The following is a 17,775-nucleotide window of genomic DNA, read 5'->3' on the forward strand; positions in this document are numbered from 1 at the left end:
CTTAAAAGGGAAGTATAAGGAGGGATAGAAATGATAATAAGGTTTACTCAACTCAGCATTAGGGGAATCCTCTTACATTATTTAGAATTAGTTCAACATTGAGTTAGCTATTGGAGGAGGTAGTGAATTTTCCGTCTCTGGAGGTATTTAAGCAAAGCATATGGGGTTCAAGCAGTGGTTTTCAATCTTGTTTTGACTATGCCCCATGTTACAAAATATCTTTGACACTATCCTTAATAAACACATGTAGGCTTCATGAAACAATATTTATCATTGATAGCTATATATTTCAATATTTTCTAGAATATATAGGTATTGAATATATGTCATTGATACCTGATATATTCTATTTTTCTATAATATTTATATTTTAGAAAACTAGTGTATGACCCTCAAATTTTATTTTTGCGCATTACTAATGTTTCATAATGCACACTTTGAAAAACAATTAAATAAACATCCTCTTAAATCTCTTTCAATCATAATTATATCAAAATAAAACAGTAGTACACATAAAATGATGGGGGAAAAAAACCTTCACAAATCTATTGCTTGAATAAACTGAATCTGACTTATAAATGACTCACAGAGCTGACAAGAGATACGTTCTCAGTCATATAGCAGGGGTCTTAAATCCTTTCTAAGATCATGTAAGAATCTTTGGAGGCCCAGTGTCTTAGTCCATTTAGACTGTTATTATAAAATACCAAAGGCTAGTTAGCTCATAAACATCAGAAATTTATTCCTCACTCTTCTAGAGGCTGGGAGGTCAAAGATCAAGGCTGCTGTTTGGTCATGTTCTGGTGAAGGCCCTCTTCCTGATTCACAGCCAGCACCTTCTCCATGTGTCCTCATGTGGTGGGGAACAAGAGATCTCTTTGTGTTTTATAAAGTACTACTCCTGTTCTTGAGGGCTCCACTCTCATGACTTAAGCACCTCCCAAAGGCCCACCTCCTAATATCATCACATTTGGGGGTGAGGATTTCAATATATAAATTTGGGGGGCACACAAACATTTAGATCATAGCATCCAGAAATTCAGGAGAAGGCAAGGAAAGAACCACAGTCACCATGGTCAGGGTCACCATTAAAATCCTCATTGCCCAAGACCCTGTGGGTCCTCTTGAGATGGGCAGCCCCATGAACTCTAGACTGAAAAGAGATAGAGGATCTTCGATTTCAGTGTTCACAGCCATAGGTCTGTGTGTCTAGCCCCACTGACAAGAGAAGCTGGAGATCTCAGTACTTTGTGGAACCATCACCACTGACATCACAATCTTGGATGCTAACTCTAGTGTGTATATTAAACGTATAATCAAAATAAAATGTTACAGAAATGTGTCAACCCACTACTCTGTTTTTGCATATACCTTTATAATATGTCTTTTTGAAAAGTTACATGTGGTCCAATATCCCTTCACTGTATTAACTCTTAGCCAGTTTGGGTAAAATTATATAAATAAAAGTGGCTGAGGTATAGTATAAAAATAGTTGATATCAAAATCAGAGAGTCCTTATTTAAACTCCCATGTCTTTTTACTTAATGTACCTGAAAGTCATGATTTTCTCATCTGTAAAATAGGCTTCATATTTGTGGGGCTATTGTGAAGGTTAAGCCATAAAACGAGTGCCTAGAAATAGAGCCAAGAGGAGCTCATGGAGACATGACAACAAAATGTCATGTGATATTTGCATATGGAATCCTGAAACAGATGAAGGACATTAGGTAAAAAGTTAAGAAAATCTGAAGAGATGATAGACTTTAGTTAATAATGACATATCAATATAGGTTCATGAATTATAAACTAATGTACCATACTAATTTAAGATTTTAAAAATAGGGGAAACTGGGTGTGGAGTATATGGAAACTCTTTGAGCTATCTTTGCAATGTTCTTGCAAATCTAAAAATACTCTAGAATTTAAAGTTTATTGGAAAGAATGCCTAGAACAAATCACATAATTATTTAATACCCATATATAGTAGTCTGTGTATATGTATATCTGTAGATATGTACATTATACATATATGCATACTCATGAGTATTTGATTAAATATGTGTATATACATTCAATATATGCATACACATAGATTCAAGCAAATACTCATAAAAGAACACATACATATAATGCACTTACATACACATATGCAAAGAGGAGACATGGATTTCTAAAACGTTTTCTCAACTTTTGAAAGTTTCAAAATCTTGGAAGTTATATAAAATAGAATAGAATGAAGAGACATTAATTTTTTTTCTTCAGTTTTAATTTTTAAATTTCATAACAGATTTAGTTAGGTTTTTTTTTTTGAGTTTCTATGCCTTCACTAATTAAACAGATATGGTTTACATAAATCTGTGTTAAAGCAATGATTAAATCATCTTCTGAAGATGACAGCCAGTATGTTCTCTAATGAGGGTACAGTTTTAGTAAGAGCACACCAAAGCACTTAACTGACGGGCCAGTAGTCATAACCAGCTTAATTGGCTATTAGTAGGTTTACTCTGTTGATGTTCTTAGTTTGGAATCCTCCACTCTTATGTAACAGTTACTTACCATTCGACATTAAAGCAAATTTTGTCTCACATTTTCTTTTTCAGGCCTCAAGTTATTCTTTTAAATTATTAGGGTTGCACTTACTGATATAATTAAGGTAGATAAACCCACAATATTGGAATCATTTAAAAATATCCATTTAATAATATAGCCTGACATCTCTTACCTAAGATCAAAATACCAAAAACACAAAATTGCTTCCTCCCACTCACCCTGCCTCTCCCAACACATGTGACCAACAGATGCCATATTATTAGAAACCTGTATTTTGGAATTAGAAGTGAGATAAGATACTGGCCCTGCCATATTGTGTGGGCTTTGATTTTTCTCATCTGAAAATAAGCAATGATATGAAATATCAGATATCTTAAAAGGATTAAAAACTATCTGAGATAATATGGCCATCAGCCCACCTCTCTAAACTTTACCAACACCTCCTCATAACCATCCCATGACTAAGTTCTATTCCATACTTTTTCTCAAGTCGCTCAGTTTCATCTGCACTTCTATCCAAAATTCAATGAAAATCTTATTATCTAGATTTTTGTAATCATCTCCCTAGTCTTCCATCTTGCCTAAAATTCAAATTTATTTTTAGTAACAGAAAACTACTCTCTCCCACAATCAACTTTTATTTGCTGGTTAAATGTTTAGCTTACTAGGTAATTGTTTAATGTATCTGGTGAATGACTGTGCTTTAATCATCAAATATCAGAAACTGTCTGATTTGAGAAATTTATTTGAGTTTCTTTTGCTTCATATTTTAGGGGTGTGCGTTATTTTCTTTTTAAGATCTTTATTGGAATATAATTGTTTTACAATGTTGTGTTAGTTTCTGCTGTATAACAAAGGGAATCAGCTATATGCATACACATATCCCCATATCCCTTCCCTCTTGCGACTCCCTCCCACCCGCTCTATCCCACCCTTCTAGGTGATCACAAAGCACCAAACTGATCTCCCTCTGCTATGCAGCTGCTTCCCACTAGCTATCTAATTTACATTTGGTAGTGTGTATATGTCAATGCTACACTCTCACTTCATCCCAGCTTACCCTTCCCCCTCCACGTGTCCTCAAGTCCATTCTCTGTCTGTGTCTTTATTACTGTCCTGCCCCTAGGTCCTTCAGAAACATTTTTTTTTTTTAGATTCCATGTATATGTGTTAGCACACAGTATTTCTTTTGGTCTTTCCGACTTACTTCACTCTGTATGACAGACTCTAGGTCCATCCAACTCACTACAAATAACTCAATTTTGTTTCCTTCTTTGGCTGAGTAATATTCCACTATATATATGAGCCACATCTTCTTTATCCATTCATCTGTCGATGGACACTTAGGTTGCTTCCACGTCCAGGTTACTGTAAACAGTGCTGGTATGAACTGTCATGTGGTACATGACTCGTTTTTGTTTTTTTTTTTTGCGGTACGCAGGCCTCTCACTGTTGTGGCCTCTCCCATTGCAGAGCACAGGCTCCGGACGCGCAGACTCAGCGGCCATGGCTCACGGGCCTAGCCACTCCGCGGCATGTGGGATCTTCCAGGACCAGGGTACGAACCCGTGTCCCCTGCATCGGCAGGCGGACTCTCAACCACTGCGCCACCAGGGAAGCCCCACGACTCTTTTTGAATTATGGTTTTCTCAGGGTATATGCCCAGGAGTGGGACTGCTGGGTCATAAGGTACTTCTATTTTTGTTTTTTAAGGAACCACCATACTGTTCCCAAGTGGCTGTATCAATTTACATTCCCACCAACAGTGCAAGAGGGTTCCCTTTTATCCACACCCTCTCCAGCATTTACTGTTTGTAGATTTTTGATGATGGCCATTCTGACTGGTGTGAGGTGATACCTCATTGTAGTTTTCATTTCTCTAATGATTAGTGATATTGAACATCCTTTCATGTGTTTGTTGGCAATCTGTATATCTTCTTTGGAGAAATGTCTATTTTCTTGAGGATTTTTGCATCTATGTTCATCAGTGGTCTGTAGTTTTCTTTTTTTTGTGACATCTTTGTCTGGTTTTGCTATCAGGGTGATGATGGACTCGTAGAATGAATTTGGGAGTGTCCCTCCCTCTGCTACATTTTGGAAGAGTTTGAGAAGGATAGGTGTTAGATCTTTTCTAAATGTTTGATAGAATTTGCCTGTAAAGCCATCTAGTCCTGGGCTTTTCTTTGTTGGAAGATTTTCAATCAGTCTCAATTTCAGTGCTTGTGATTGGTCTGTTCATATTTTCTATGTCTTCTTGGTTCAGTCTCGGAGTGTTGTGCTTTTCTAAGAATTTGTCCATTTCTTCCAGGTTGTTCATTTTATTGGCATAGAGTTGCTTGTAGTAATCTCTCATGATCCTTTGTATTTCTGCAGTGTCAGTTATTACTTCTCCTGTTCCATTTCTAATTCTATTCATTTGAGTGTTCTCCCTTTTTATTTGGCTCTGTCTGGCTAATGGTTTATTGATTTGTTTATCTTCTCAAACAACCAGCTTTTAGTTTTATTGATCTTTGCTATTGTTTCCTTCATTTCTTTTTCATTTATTTGTGATATGATCTTGATGATTTCTTTCCTTCTGCTAACTGTGGGGTTTTTTGTTCTTCTTTCCCTAATTGCTTCAGGTGTAAGGTTAGGTTGTTTATTTGAGTTGTTTCTTGAGGTAGGACTGTATTGCTATAAACTTCCCTCTTAGAACTGCTTTTGCTGCATCCCATAGGTTTTGGCTCATCACGTTTTCATTGTCATTTCTTTCTAGGTATTTTTTGATTTCCTCTTTGACTTCTTCAGTGATCTCTTGGCTATTTAGTAGTGCATTATTTAGCCCCCATGCATTTGTATTTTTTACAGATTTCTTCCTGTAAATGATATCTAGTCTCATAGCATTGTGGTCAGAAAAGACACTTGATACGATTTCAATTTCAATATTCTCTCCTGGAGAATATTCCATGAGCACTTGAGAGGAAAGTGTATTCTTTTGTTTTTGGATGGAATGTCCTATAAATATCAATTAAGTTCACCTTGTTTAATGGATCTTTTAAAGCTTGTGTTTCCGTATTTTTTTCATTTTGGATGATCTGTCCATTGGTGAAAGTGGGGTGTTAAAATCCCCTACTATGATTGTGTTACTGTCGATCTTCCCTTTTATGGCTCTTAACATTTGCCTTAGGTATTGAGGTGCCTCTATGTTGGGTGCATAAATATTTACAATTGTTATATCTTCTTCTTGGATTGATCCCTTGATCATTATGTAGTGTCCTTCTTTGTCTCTTCTAATAGTCTTTATTTTTTAGTCTATTTTAAAGTCTATTTTGTCTGATATGAGAATTGCTACTCCAGCTTTCTTTTGATTTCCATTTGCATGGAATATCTTTTTCCATCCCCTCACTTTCGTTCTGTTTGTGTCCCTAGGTCTGAAGTGGGTCTCTTGTAGACAGCATATATACAGGTCTTGTTTCTGTATCCATTCAGCCAGTCTATGTCTTTTGGTTGGAGCATTTAATCCATTTACATTTAAGGTAATTATCATTATGTATGTTCCTATTACCATTTTCTTAATTGTTTGGGGTTTGTTTTTGTAGGTCTTTTCCTTCTCTGTGTTTTCTACTTAGAGAAGCTCCTTTAGTGTTTGTTGTAAAGCTGGTTTGGTGGTGCTGAATTCTCTTCACTTTTGCTTGTCTATAAACGTTTTAATTTCCCCGTTGAATCTGAATGAGATCCTTGCTGGGTAGAGTAATCTTGGTTGTAGGGTTTTTCCTTTCATCACTTTAAATATGTCCTGTGACTCCCTTCTGACTTGCAGAGCTTCTGCTGAAAGATCAGCAGTTAACCTTATGGGGATTCCCTTGTATGTTATTTGTTGCTTTTCCCTTGCTGCTTTTAATATTTTTTCTTTGTATTTAATTTTTGATACTTTGACTGATATGTCTCTTGGTGTGTTTCACTTTGGGTTTATCCTGTATAGGACTCTTTGTGCTTCCTGGACTTGATTGACTATTTCCTTTCCCATATTAGGGAAGTTTTCAAGTATAATCTCTTCAAATAATTTCTCTGAAACTTTATTTTTCTCTTCTTCTTCTGGGACCCCTGTAATTTGAATGTTGGTGCATTTAATGTCCCAGAGGTCTCTGAGACTGTCCTCAATTCTTCATTCTTTTTTCTTTATTGTGTTCCCTGGCAGTTATTTCTACCATTTTATCTTCCAGCTCACTGTTCCATTCTTCTGCCTCAGTTATTCTGCTACTGATTCCTTCTAGAGTATTTTTAATTTCAGTCATTGTGTTGTTCATCACTGTTTGCTCTTGGTTCTTCTAGATCCTTTTTAAATGTTTCTTGTATTTCCTCCATTCTTTCTCCAACATTTTGGATCATGTTTACTGTCATTACTCTGAATTCTTTTTCAGGAAGGTTGCCTATTTTGTCTTCATTTATTTGGTCTTGTAGGTTTTTACCTTGCTCCTTTGTCTGTAACATTTTTTTTGTTGTTGCTTTTTTTTTTGTTGTTTTTAATGGGTGGGCCTATATTCCTGTCTTACTGGTTGTTTGGTCTGAGGCGTCCAGCACTGTAGTTTGCAGGCAGTTGGATAGAGCCGGGTCTTGGTGCTGAGATTAGGACCTCAGGGCAGCGTCTCTATGACTAATATTCCCTGAGGTCTGAGGTTCTCTGTTAGTCCAGCAGTTTGGACTTGGAGCTTGCACCACAGGTGTTCAGGTCAGACCCCTGGCCTGGGTATCAAGATACTGCAAGCTCACGGCGCAACAAAAAAAAAAAAAAAGAAAAAAAAAAAAAAGAAAGAAAAAAGGAGCAGTACAATATCAAAGAATAAAAATCAAAATAAAATTTGAAAAATAAAAAATATATAAAATATATTAGGAAAAATAAAAATATAACTCAAACAACTACAGCAAGGTAAAATAAAACCACAACAGAAAAAAAAAAGGGGGGGGCAGCAGGGGGACCAAGCCCTGTGTCAGGATGTGTGGGTGGGGTTAAGCCCCATGCATTGGAATGGGTTTCACAGGGGGTCTCTGAGTCTAGTGGTAGGTCCCTGGATGGGGGTGTAGGGGCAGGGCTTGGGCTCTGTGCAGCAGGAGGTGCTCTGAGGGCAGAGGATTAGGCCTGGGAGCCCAATAGCTTCCCTGGTGCCTAAGTGGACAGGGAAAGCGCTGGCTGCATTCCCTTCTGTTCCTGCGCACTCCCCAATCGTCTCCCCCATCCCTGCTGGACTCCTAACCATGTGTGGGTTCCACTGGGTGTAGGAACTCCTCCCCTCCCCCAGCCACTCCTCAGGGTTGCAGTTCCTTGAGCTCCAACCTTTACTTTTGTTCCCCTTTCTCTCCCTCCCATTCCCTCAGGACCCGGGCAGCTGGAGGGGGCCTCGGTGGGCAGAGGATCAGACCCAGGATCTCAGCAGGCTTCCGGGGGCCCAAGTGGGCAGGGGAAACCTGGCCACACTCCCTTTTGATCCTCTGCCCTCCCAATGGTCCCCCAATTTCCCCCTTCGGGCATGGGATCCCTTCCCCTCCCCCAGCAGCCCCTCAGTGGTGCCAGTCCTGTCCCGCCTCCACTTCTCCTCCTCCTTCACTTCCCCCATGCCCCACATCCTACTCGGTCGCTGGGGGTTCCTCCCGTCCCCTTAGGTGTCCGTGGTCCCCCACCAGGGCTTGGTAGGTGCCCTAGCTGTGAGGAGATGTGAAATCCGCGTCCTCCTAATCCGCCATCTTGACTCTGCCACCGAGTGTGCTTCATTTTATCTCACAGTGAGTTAAAGAGAAGTGCACTGATTGAGAGGCATTAGGATGAGTATGTGCACTTGCACGTTTTTCACTGGAATTAACCTCACAACTACCTTGTTTTAGTTTTTGTGTGTGTGGATTTTGAAGAGCGCTAGGTTTAACACTTTACAAACATGTGATTTGGAGATTCTTCACCTGAAGTAATACTGTACCTTTCACTATGAATTTTTATGATGTCTATAGTTATATAATATTGCATTGTAATTTAAAATTCCACTTACATAGCCAGAAACACAGCCTTTGCTACAGAAATAAGTATGTAAAGAAGAGCAATATATTTAAAATGTTAGTGTAGCGGAATTGCCAGTTATGAAATTAACTGTTTTCTCAGCTGTAGCCTAGTCATGAAAGAATGTCAGATACCCCCTGAAGAGGGGAGATAGGGTTTACCATTTTGAAGATAGAGGTTTTATTTACTTCTCGAAGAGTTAATCCGGCTTCATTTCCCAAAGCTTAGGCTCTTAGAGTAATTAAGTGGACTTGGTGAGAAGGAAAGGAATAAAGGTGCAGGCTTTGAGAAATAAAAAGAGAGGATTTTAATTCTAGGTAGTTTCTTTGAGAATGAGAAAGGGAAAGGGAATGGAGTTGCAAGTTTCTCTGGGTGGTAGACAGAACTGGAGACACCGAATGGGACTAGGTTTCTGATACCTGGTAAAACTGACATCTAAACCTACAAACTTCCCCGCACAGTGAAGTCTCCATGACCCAATATGGTGGTAGCGGAGGACAGACATGTCCAAACCATGGTGAGAATTTCCATCCAATACAGGCTGAAACATATGGCATTCAGCCATATAATTGTATTGCAGAAGAAACAGAAGTACTGAGGGCAACAACCCTGGTCCCTTCCTCATTTTTCTAGAACCATAAGAGCCTGGGAACATTGAATATCCTTCGGCTATCAGAAAAGCCACCATTAATGTCTGACATTTAAAATCATGGTTTATTTTATTGATTTGTGTTTGGAACCAGATTTGACATGATTTTGAGCATTAAAGAAATATAATATTTCTTGCCTTTCAAGTGTTGTAGTGAAATTCATATTTGTTTCATAAATTTGGTATGTTGTTTTCATTTTTAGTTTGTTAAAATTTCTCATTTTATCTTTGCCAGACTCAGACATCTTTCATGTCTAGTATAAAATTTCTTAAGTATCAAAGAATAAATTGATTATCTTAGCTCTCTTTCTCTAGGTATAGAATTGCTCCAATTGCTAAGTATTTTCTGTATCTGACTCTTTTCACAACCCACAGCTTTTCTTACTCTTGGGTTAGGAGACATAAAGCTATGTCAATAGAGCATATGAATTCCATTAGATAAAATGTGATGATGTTAGAATAAACCAGTAATCCATTACTTGTTTTAGTAAAATAGTATTTTAGCTTATTTAAAAGCTATGTCAAGTAAATTTCTTAATTAAAATGTATTGTTACTGTAAAGAAGTACTAAAAGATTTTATATCAAAACAGCAAGCAAGGGACTTCCCTGGTGGTCCAGTGGTTAAGACTCCATGCCTCCACTGCAGGGGGCACAGGTTTGATCCCTGGTCAGGGAACTAAGATACCACATGCCGAGAGGCCAAAATAAATAAATAAATAAATAAATAAATGAAAGCTAAAAACAACGACAAAAAAAAAAAAAACAGCAAGCAAAACTCAATTTAAATGTTAGTCACTTCTAGTAAAAAAGTATTTAAAATATATCATACACAGTCTATGGAAATAGATTTGGACATAATGCTTTTATCTCCTGAGCACTTATTTCATAATTATTGGAGCCCTTTTTTTTTTTTTTTTTGTACCCTTAAAATCAGTTTGCCTATGGAAAATCTAGATCAATTTGCATGATATACACATGAATGCAAGTACCGAAAAGGAAAACTAAAGAGGGATGATGAATTAGAATATTAGGATAAACAGTTAAGATGAAATAGCATACTAAAGTATAGTCAATTCAAAAGAAGGCAGGAAAGTTGTGGAGCTTAGCAAGAGAACAGCCATCTTAGACTGCGGAGGTCATTTCAAGATAAGACCATCACACCCTCCCCCAATGGAAAATTACCAGCAATCACAAGCAGTTGGCATTCCAGGAAGATTGAGCTACGACACACCCAGCCTTAACCACCATTAACCCAATGGTGAACAGAGGGGACCAGAAAAGAAGCCCAGTTTCTCTCCTCCTGTGCAGACCCCCTCTTGGTCTCACCTGCTGCTCCCTTGCAATGTACTCAATAAATCTTGCTTTCTACCCTTGCTTCTGACTTGGTAAATTCTTTTACCACCAGCGTTGCCAGTACTACTGCCACAGTTTGTGGCAAAAGTAAGAATACAATCAACAAAGAACATTTAAGACAACAGAATATAAGCAGTGAGGAGGTATACTTAAATCCATCCATGCTGATATTTACAGTCAACTAACATTGCTTTTACAAGCCAAATCCTAGACAGAGATAATCAAAATGGATAAAAGCATGACTCAGGAGTACTGTGTCTATATATAGGTTAAAAGTTAAACAAAAAGAAATGACATGCAAAAACCGATCATAAGAAAGCTGGAGTGACAGTATAAATATCTGGCAGAAAAGATTTGGGGATAAAGAACATATTCCCCATAAAAGGGATCTGGGACCTGATTTCCAATGGGAGGGGGGCAGGGGAGAAGTTTTTCCCACACACCACCAAGCAATTCTCCAGACACCAGCTGGGTGTCCTACAATTCAACTCAGTTCTGACATTATGTACCCAGAGATAGCATCATATCCCACAGCTTAAGGGCTCCATCCTACAAAATGTACCCTACCTCCTTTGGATGACAATCACAAGCCCAGACTATCACCTGTGCCTCTGACCAACCAGCCCCAGGACCCCTGCCTTGCGTTCAATTATTTTGTTAGAGGTGCTCACAGAACTCTTTTCAGGAGCCGATTTTATGAGCACAGTTCTTGTATCTCCTCATATCTAGAAAAACACTAAAATCCTTCATGGTGACGTCTACTCCTCTTGACTAGCAGTGACCTTCAGGAGACTAGCAGAAACCTGTGCAAAAAATATGTGCTCGACTGCATGGACTCCCTCTTCACCAAAATCACATGTATACTGGCCTCCCCCCGAACCTCTTTGGAGCAGCTTTTCAGAGCTATCTGGGATGCTGTCTCCCAGGCTGCAGCCCTCATTTTGCCCCAAGTAAAACTTAACTCGCAACTCTCACGTGCATTTTTTTTAAGTCAACAGCAGCAACAGCCAGATGAAAGAGATGAATGTAAGGCCGACTGGCCCGAGGCAGGGGAACACAGTCAGATTCATATCAGACCGAAACTCTCCGGACCACCCAGTTCCAGGAACTGCCCTGGAGACATTCCGGACCACCCAGTTCCAGGAACTGACCTGGGGACTTTGAACCCCGGGCCCAGCCTTCCCGCCTTTCGAGGGGCGGGACCAACGTCCCCCAGGATACCTGAAGAGACCACCAAATAAGGAATACCCTGTGCCCTCCCAGATTCACCACACCCCTTTCCCTCCTTCCCCTATAAAATCTTGTCCAACCCTCGCCCGGGCGCGACTTCTCTGGCCCCCTTTCTCTCGGACCAGTGAACCTCGCCCGGGAGCGCTCCCTAATAAAGCTCACTTGAAGCTTTCCTCTGTTTCGTGGTGCCGTTTGTTAAGATCAGACCTTACAATGAATAAGGCAAAGTGTGGGGAAAGGGGTGCAGCTTCCATGATCTCTTGGAACAGATGAATCTCTGTCAACATGGAAGCTCTGTGAACCGTCTCCATTTTGGAATTTTTAATGGAAGCTTTATTACATAGGCACAATTGATTAAATCCTTGGCCATTGGTGACTGAACTCAATCTCCAGCCCCTCTCCCCTCCAAGGAGGAACAAGGGGTGGGGCAGAAAGTTCCAACCTTCTAATCACATGGCTGGATCCCCTGGAAACCAACCCCCCAACTTCAGGGGACTTCTAAAAGTCACCTCATTAACATAAACTCAGTTGGGGTTGAAAGAGGCTTTTTATGAATAACAAGACACCCATTTCACTTTATAGCTCTGAAGCAATATCCGGAACTGAAGATAAACCAAATATAACAAAAGATGCTCCTTGCTCTTATCACTGTTTGGGGATGTTTATGCCAGAAATGGGACGAAGACCAAATATATATTTCTTATTATAAGTCATAATATCACAACCAGTGGTAAAGAACATTTCATAATGATAAAATGATCAAAATGAACATATAAGAAACGTAAAAGTGTACACAGTTAATAACAGAAATCCAAAAAAATGAGAAACCAGGCCCCCTTCTCTCTCTCTCTGCCATTTCTCTGTCATCTCTCTCTATCCGTCTCTCTGTCTCTCCATGGAAAGCAAAGTAGTTGTATGAATTCCATTTGTTCCTGAATCATTTTTTAGTACCAGTGAAAATGATCTGCTATTCGTTTCCATTAGTACTGCGTATATTTCCTACAGGTAATAGGAAATCGAATTTTCTAAGAAGAGCTTACCTCTACTTTCAAATGCAATCTACATGCATTCAGTATTTTTATTTTAGAGTATTTAGAATAGTCATGCATTAATTTTTTTCAGCATACAGATTAGAAGTAGTTCATTAGGGCAGGTTTGTTTGTTTCCATCTAACCATATATTTGTTTCCTTTTAAAAATACAATAACAAGAAAACCTCATATTCTAAAACAGTGTAAATTCTTTTGGAATTCTCTATTTAGGATAGGTATCAGATTGCCCGTGGTTTAAAAGGCTGAGTGGAACTCCAAATCTCTCTAATCAGAGTAATCAGAATTGTCACACAGGGGACCTCTGAAGGAGAGCAGAATTTGCCACCCCTAAAAATGCCTCTTTGAGGCAGGTCATTACTTTTTAAAAAAATTTATTTTTTTGTGGTACGCGGGCCTCTCACTGTTGTGGCCTCTCCCGGCTCTGGACATGCAGGCTCAGCAGCCATGGCTCACGGGCCCATGTGGGATCTTCCCGGACCGGGGCACGAATCCGTGTCCCCTGCATCGGCAGGCGGACTCTCAACCACTGCGCCACCAGGGAAGCCCTAAATTTTTTTTTTAAGAAACAGCAGACACAGGAGACCCTCTAGTAGATGGTATCTTTTTGCAAGAGACATTTACATTTGCAAGGGAAACCTCCACTTGTCAGGGTGTCTTTCTTTTTGTACCCTGAGGAGGAGGACCACTAAATCACTAGAAACTCTTACCAGGTGGAGTAGGCAAGACAAATCTGCATAACAACTATTCCCTTATTTACTGTGCTTTGCCTGATAACTTCCCCCAAATGGCTCCACACACTTCAACAGCTTTCTTTTGTCTTTAGCTTAAGAAGGTATTTACGTTACGGTAATGGCTTGGGCCGTTTATGGGAATTAGTTTCTCTGGGTATCTTCCATATATATATAGGAAATATATATATGTTATTAAACTTCTGTCTGTTTTTCTCCTGTTAATCTGTCCCTTATTACAGGGGTTCTAAGCCAAGAACTGAGAAGTGTGAAAAGAAAATTGTTTTTCCTCCCCTACACCTCCATAAGCGATGCTAACGTACCTTTTTGAGGATTGCGAACCACTGATAACTAGAAACACATGTCAACTGAAAAAAAATGCACAATGTGAGAGTTATGAGTTAAGTTTTATTTGGGGCAAAATGAGGATTATAACCCAAGAGACAGCTTCTCAGATAGCTCTAAGAAACTGCTCCAAAGAGGTAGGTGGGGAAGGTCAGTATATATGTGATTTTGGTGAAGAGGGAGTACATGCAGTCGAGCACGTATTTTTTGCAGAGATTTCTGCTAGTCTCCTGAAGGTCACTGCTAGTCGTGAGGAGCAGACATCACCATGAAGGATTTTAGTGTTTTTCTAGATATGAGGAAATGCAAGAATTGGGCTCATATTCTCCTGAAAATAACTATCTGAAGACCTGTTCTGCCAGTTTTTCCCAGAGCACAGAGGGCCTCATTCCAGATCTCCACCCTGAACTCCTTTGGGGGTGTTGATGCTCAGAAGCTGCAGCAGCTCATAATTTGATCCTTGTTGAGGTGGATGGCAAGTGCCAATTTGTAGGTAAAACACAATTTTAAAATCTATTATTGCATTTTAAAATCTAATTCAGAAATAGTGTGTTGTGCTGTAGACTAAAATACAGGTGTAACAGAACAGGGCCACCTCACCTCTGCTTTTATTAATTCTACCTCTATTATAAGTGAGATTGAAAATTGTTTTCACTCCTCTCATTTTGAAAAAAAAATATACAAAGACCTGAAGTTCTGATTATTGTGTACATATATTATTTCCAAATAGGTAAACTTAAATTTCACTCTATTTTATAAATATTCATACTATTCATCTGAAAAATATATTTTAAATATATCAGATCAAAAAAGAGCCATTGATCCATATTAAATCTAAGCAAGGTATGACCCTTCTTTCTAAATTTCCTAAATTAGACCCCAAGCACTTTGTGTTTGTTAGATAAATTATGCTCTATAGTTTAATTTTCATGAATATAAATTCCAACTCGTGTTTTATCACAAAAGGTTTACGTTCTACTGAGGGGCAGCAGACTGTGCCATGCTTATACGTACCTCTTTGGCACATAGATTATTTTTAGGTGACGACAATTAAGAACCATAAGATTCAGGAAAATCTGAATCAGGCAGTTCTCCCTTAACTGCCAAAGAAGAATTTAAATAGGAAAAAACCTGTACCCGGAAGGCCTGTATGAGGAAGAGAGCTATTACCAGACATAACTTTTTATACAGGAAAGATTTATCTGCATGACCTGGCAAGCATCTGTTTACCAAACATTTACTCTCTCATTTTCCTGTGAATTATTTCCCTCCCCTTTGAGACACCAGACCCCTACCACCTTCTGCTTCACTTAGGTATATAAGCCTCAGTTGCCTGACTACCTTAAAGTCTCATGTTTTTGTGGGTCTCCGCTAAGTAGGTAATTCAATGTTTTCTTTCTCCCATTGATCTGTCTTATGTCCATTTTATTATTAGGCTGCCAAACAACTTAGAAGGGAAGAAGGAAAAATGTTTTCTTTCCTACACTTGGCTGAGGGTCTAGATTATTCTAATGGGTTAAGTGCACACATATATCTGGACTAAAAAAAAAAGCATGGATTTCATGGTAAAAAGTAGTATTAAAAGAATGCTTTTTACAGTTGTAATAAACAAGACAACAGGCCCAGAATGGAGTCACTTATGCTAAGCCCTACATGACCAAATGGAGACTTAATTACAATTCTGCCTCTCCCATAAATAGAATCTTAAGCCAGTCAATAAGGAATCACCTGATCAGCAACAGCTAGGTAATCCACCAGATAAATCCCTGCCATTCCCTAAAGGAAAGTGACCTTGCCATAACCAATTCACATTTTTGCCTAGTATAACTTCCTTATTCCCACTCCCTTCTGCCTATAAAAGTCTTTCATTTAATTTACTTAGTAGAATTTAGTTTTTTAACACAGTCAATATTACTCTGTAAAAATTTTCTTTTATTGAAAATCCAGTACTTTACACATTACTTCATTTTTCCATCCAGAAAAGATTATGCATGTATTGTGGGGTAAAGAACAGGACTACTTTATATTGATATCATTTAAGAATTAGGATTTTCTGTGTTGGACAAGGGGTAGAGAGATATAAGTTCAAAGAGGTTAAGGAAAAATCCTAGAATACTGAATTTTTTGGGAAGTATTGATATGAACTCATAATGGCATTTTAAAAATCTTTTTTTATTAGCTTTTAATAAGAAAGAAAGTGGCCAACCTAGCGACCAAGTTGTGGTCTCTAAAATTCTTTTTAACTAAATAAATCCATGGCTTCTCGGATATGACTGATTCTAGTTCTACGCCAAGAAATACACTAGATGACCCTGGGTTCATCTTATCAAGTAATGAAGCAGAAAATGTTTTCAAAGACCCCTAGGGTCATGTAAGTGATCAGGAAACAACTTGAAGACTGTCCCACTGACTCAAAGATAGAAAAGCTTGATTATCAAGAAGAAGAATTGCAATGGATTGAGATACATCACATTTATTTAAATTCATGAGCTCATAATGGTATTAAAGAGAATAATAACAATAATTGACTAACAATATAGGGTTCTAAAGAAACCAGTCATTATTTTGAAAACTGGAAAGAAGGTTAAGAATCAAGAATCTGTTTTGCCTTACTGTGCAAATCATATTTCTGGATAAGTATTTAAATGAGAATGGGATGTCTCTTTAGAAGAGTATCCTGGTCTTAATGAAAAGAAAGGATGAATTAGAATATCACCATTTGTAACCACTGGTGAAATCATGGATTTAGGCAACAATCACAAAACGGAAGCAATTAGACATAGAGACCTCCTGATGGAAAAATAGCAAGTAACTACAGCATATTCTTGCCAAAAATCAACCTTAAACTGATCAAACTTCTAGATCCGAGTACTAATTTACAGAAAATATATGAGCAGAGGAAGATGTTCAATATGATTTCAAGGATGTAGTCAATAGAATCCAGACTATGGGATACTGATTAAACAAAAAGTCTGATTATTTTTAACAGATAAATTGTAAGTAAAAGACAAAACAGAGATGGAGAGTCATTTATTTGATCTTCACTTTCCAATACTGTAGCCACTTTCTATATGTGGCTATTTAAATTTAAATTCATAAAAATTAAATAAAAAATTCATGTCCTCATTCACATTAGCACATTTCAAGGGCACAATAGCCACAAATGAAGACCACAAATACAAAAGTTTTCTATTATCACAGAAAGTTCTACTCAACAGCAATGCTACTGACTGAAAGAAAATTCATTGTTGTATCAACTAAATATACTGCGTGGATTTCATTAGGATCCTATTTCTATACATTTAAAACACATACATGCATTTATGTGACAAGCAGAAAAATTTTAACAAGGACCTGATATTTAATTATATTAAGGAATTATAGTTATTTTTAATGTTTTGGAATGAATTGTGGTACGTTTTAAAAGAGTTTTTACTTTTTAGAGATGAATATGCTAGTGTGTATGTATATGAAATAGTATGATGTCTTGAGTTTGCTTTAAAATTCACACAATTGGGAAAACTGATTGGGAGTGTATTTGAGGCATGTTTGCCCATATACTAATAATTATTGAAGCTGTACGACATGATGACTTGATAGATGTATATACTGTGAAATGATAATCACAATTAAGTTAATTAGCACATCCATGGGCTCACTATAGTTACTGCACCATACACTTGCAGTTTTCTGAGGGTAGATCTTAAACGTTCAAATCACAAAAATAATTGTTAAATTTTTTGAAGAAAACCTTAAATGTGGAGGAATGTAGGTTTTCAAATTTCTTTTAAGAGTAATATGAGCAAAAGTTTGGAGACCATTGTTCAAGTACTCAAGTGCGTGAAA

The 17,775-nt window shown here is 38.1% G+C and overlaps 1 long non-coding RNA gene across 1 annotated transcript in view; it reads right to left on the bottom strand.

Moving 5' to 3' along the window:
- Positions 1 to 17,775, bottom strand: part of LOC116754941 — a 93,809-nt gene that overhangs the window by 40,026 nt on the left and 36,008 nt on the right. The gene's annotated exons all lie outside the window — the stretch shown is intronic.

This window comes from Phocoena sinus, chromosome 6 (assembly GCF_008692025.1).
Source record: "Phocoena sinus isolate mPhoSin1 chromosome 6, mPhoSin1.pri, whole genome shotgun sequence".
NCBI classification, from domain to species: domain Eukaryota; kingdom Metazoa; phylum Chordata; class Mammalia; order Artiodactyla; family Phocoenidae; genus Phocoena; species Phocoena sinus.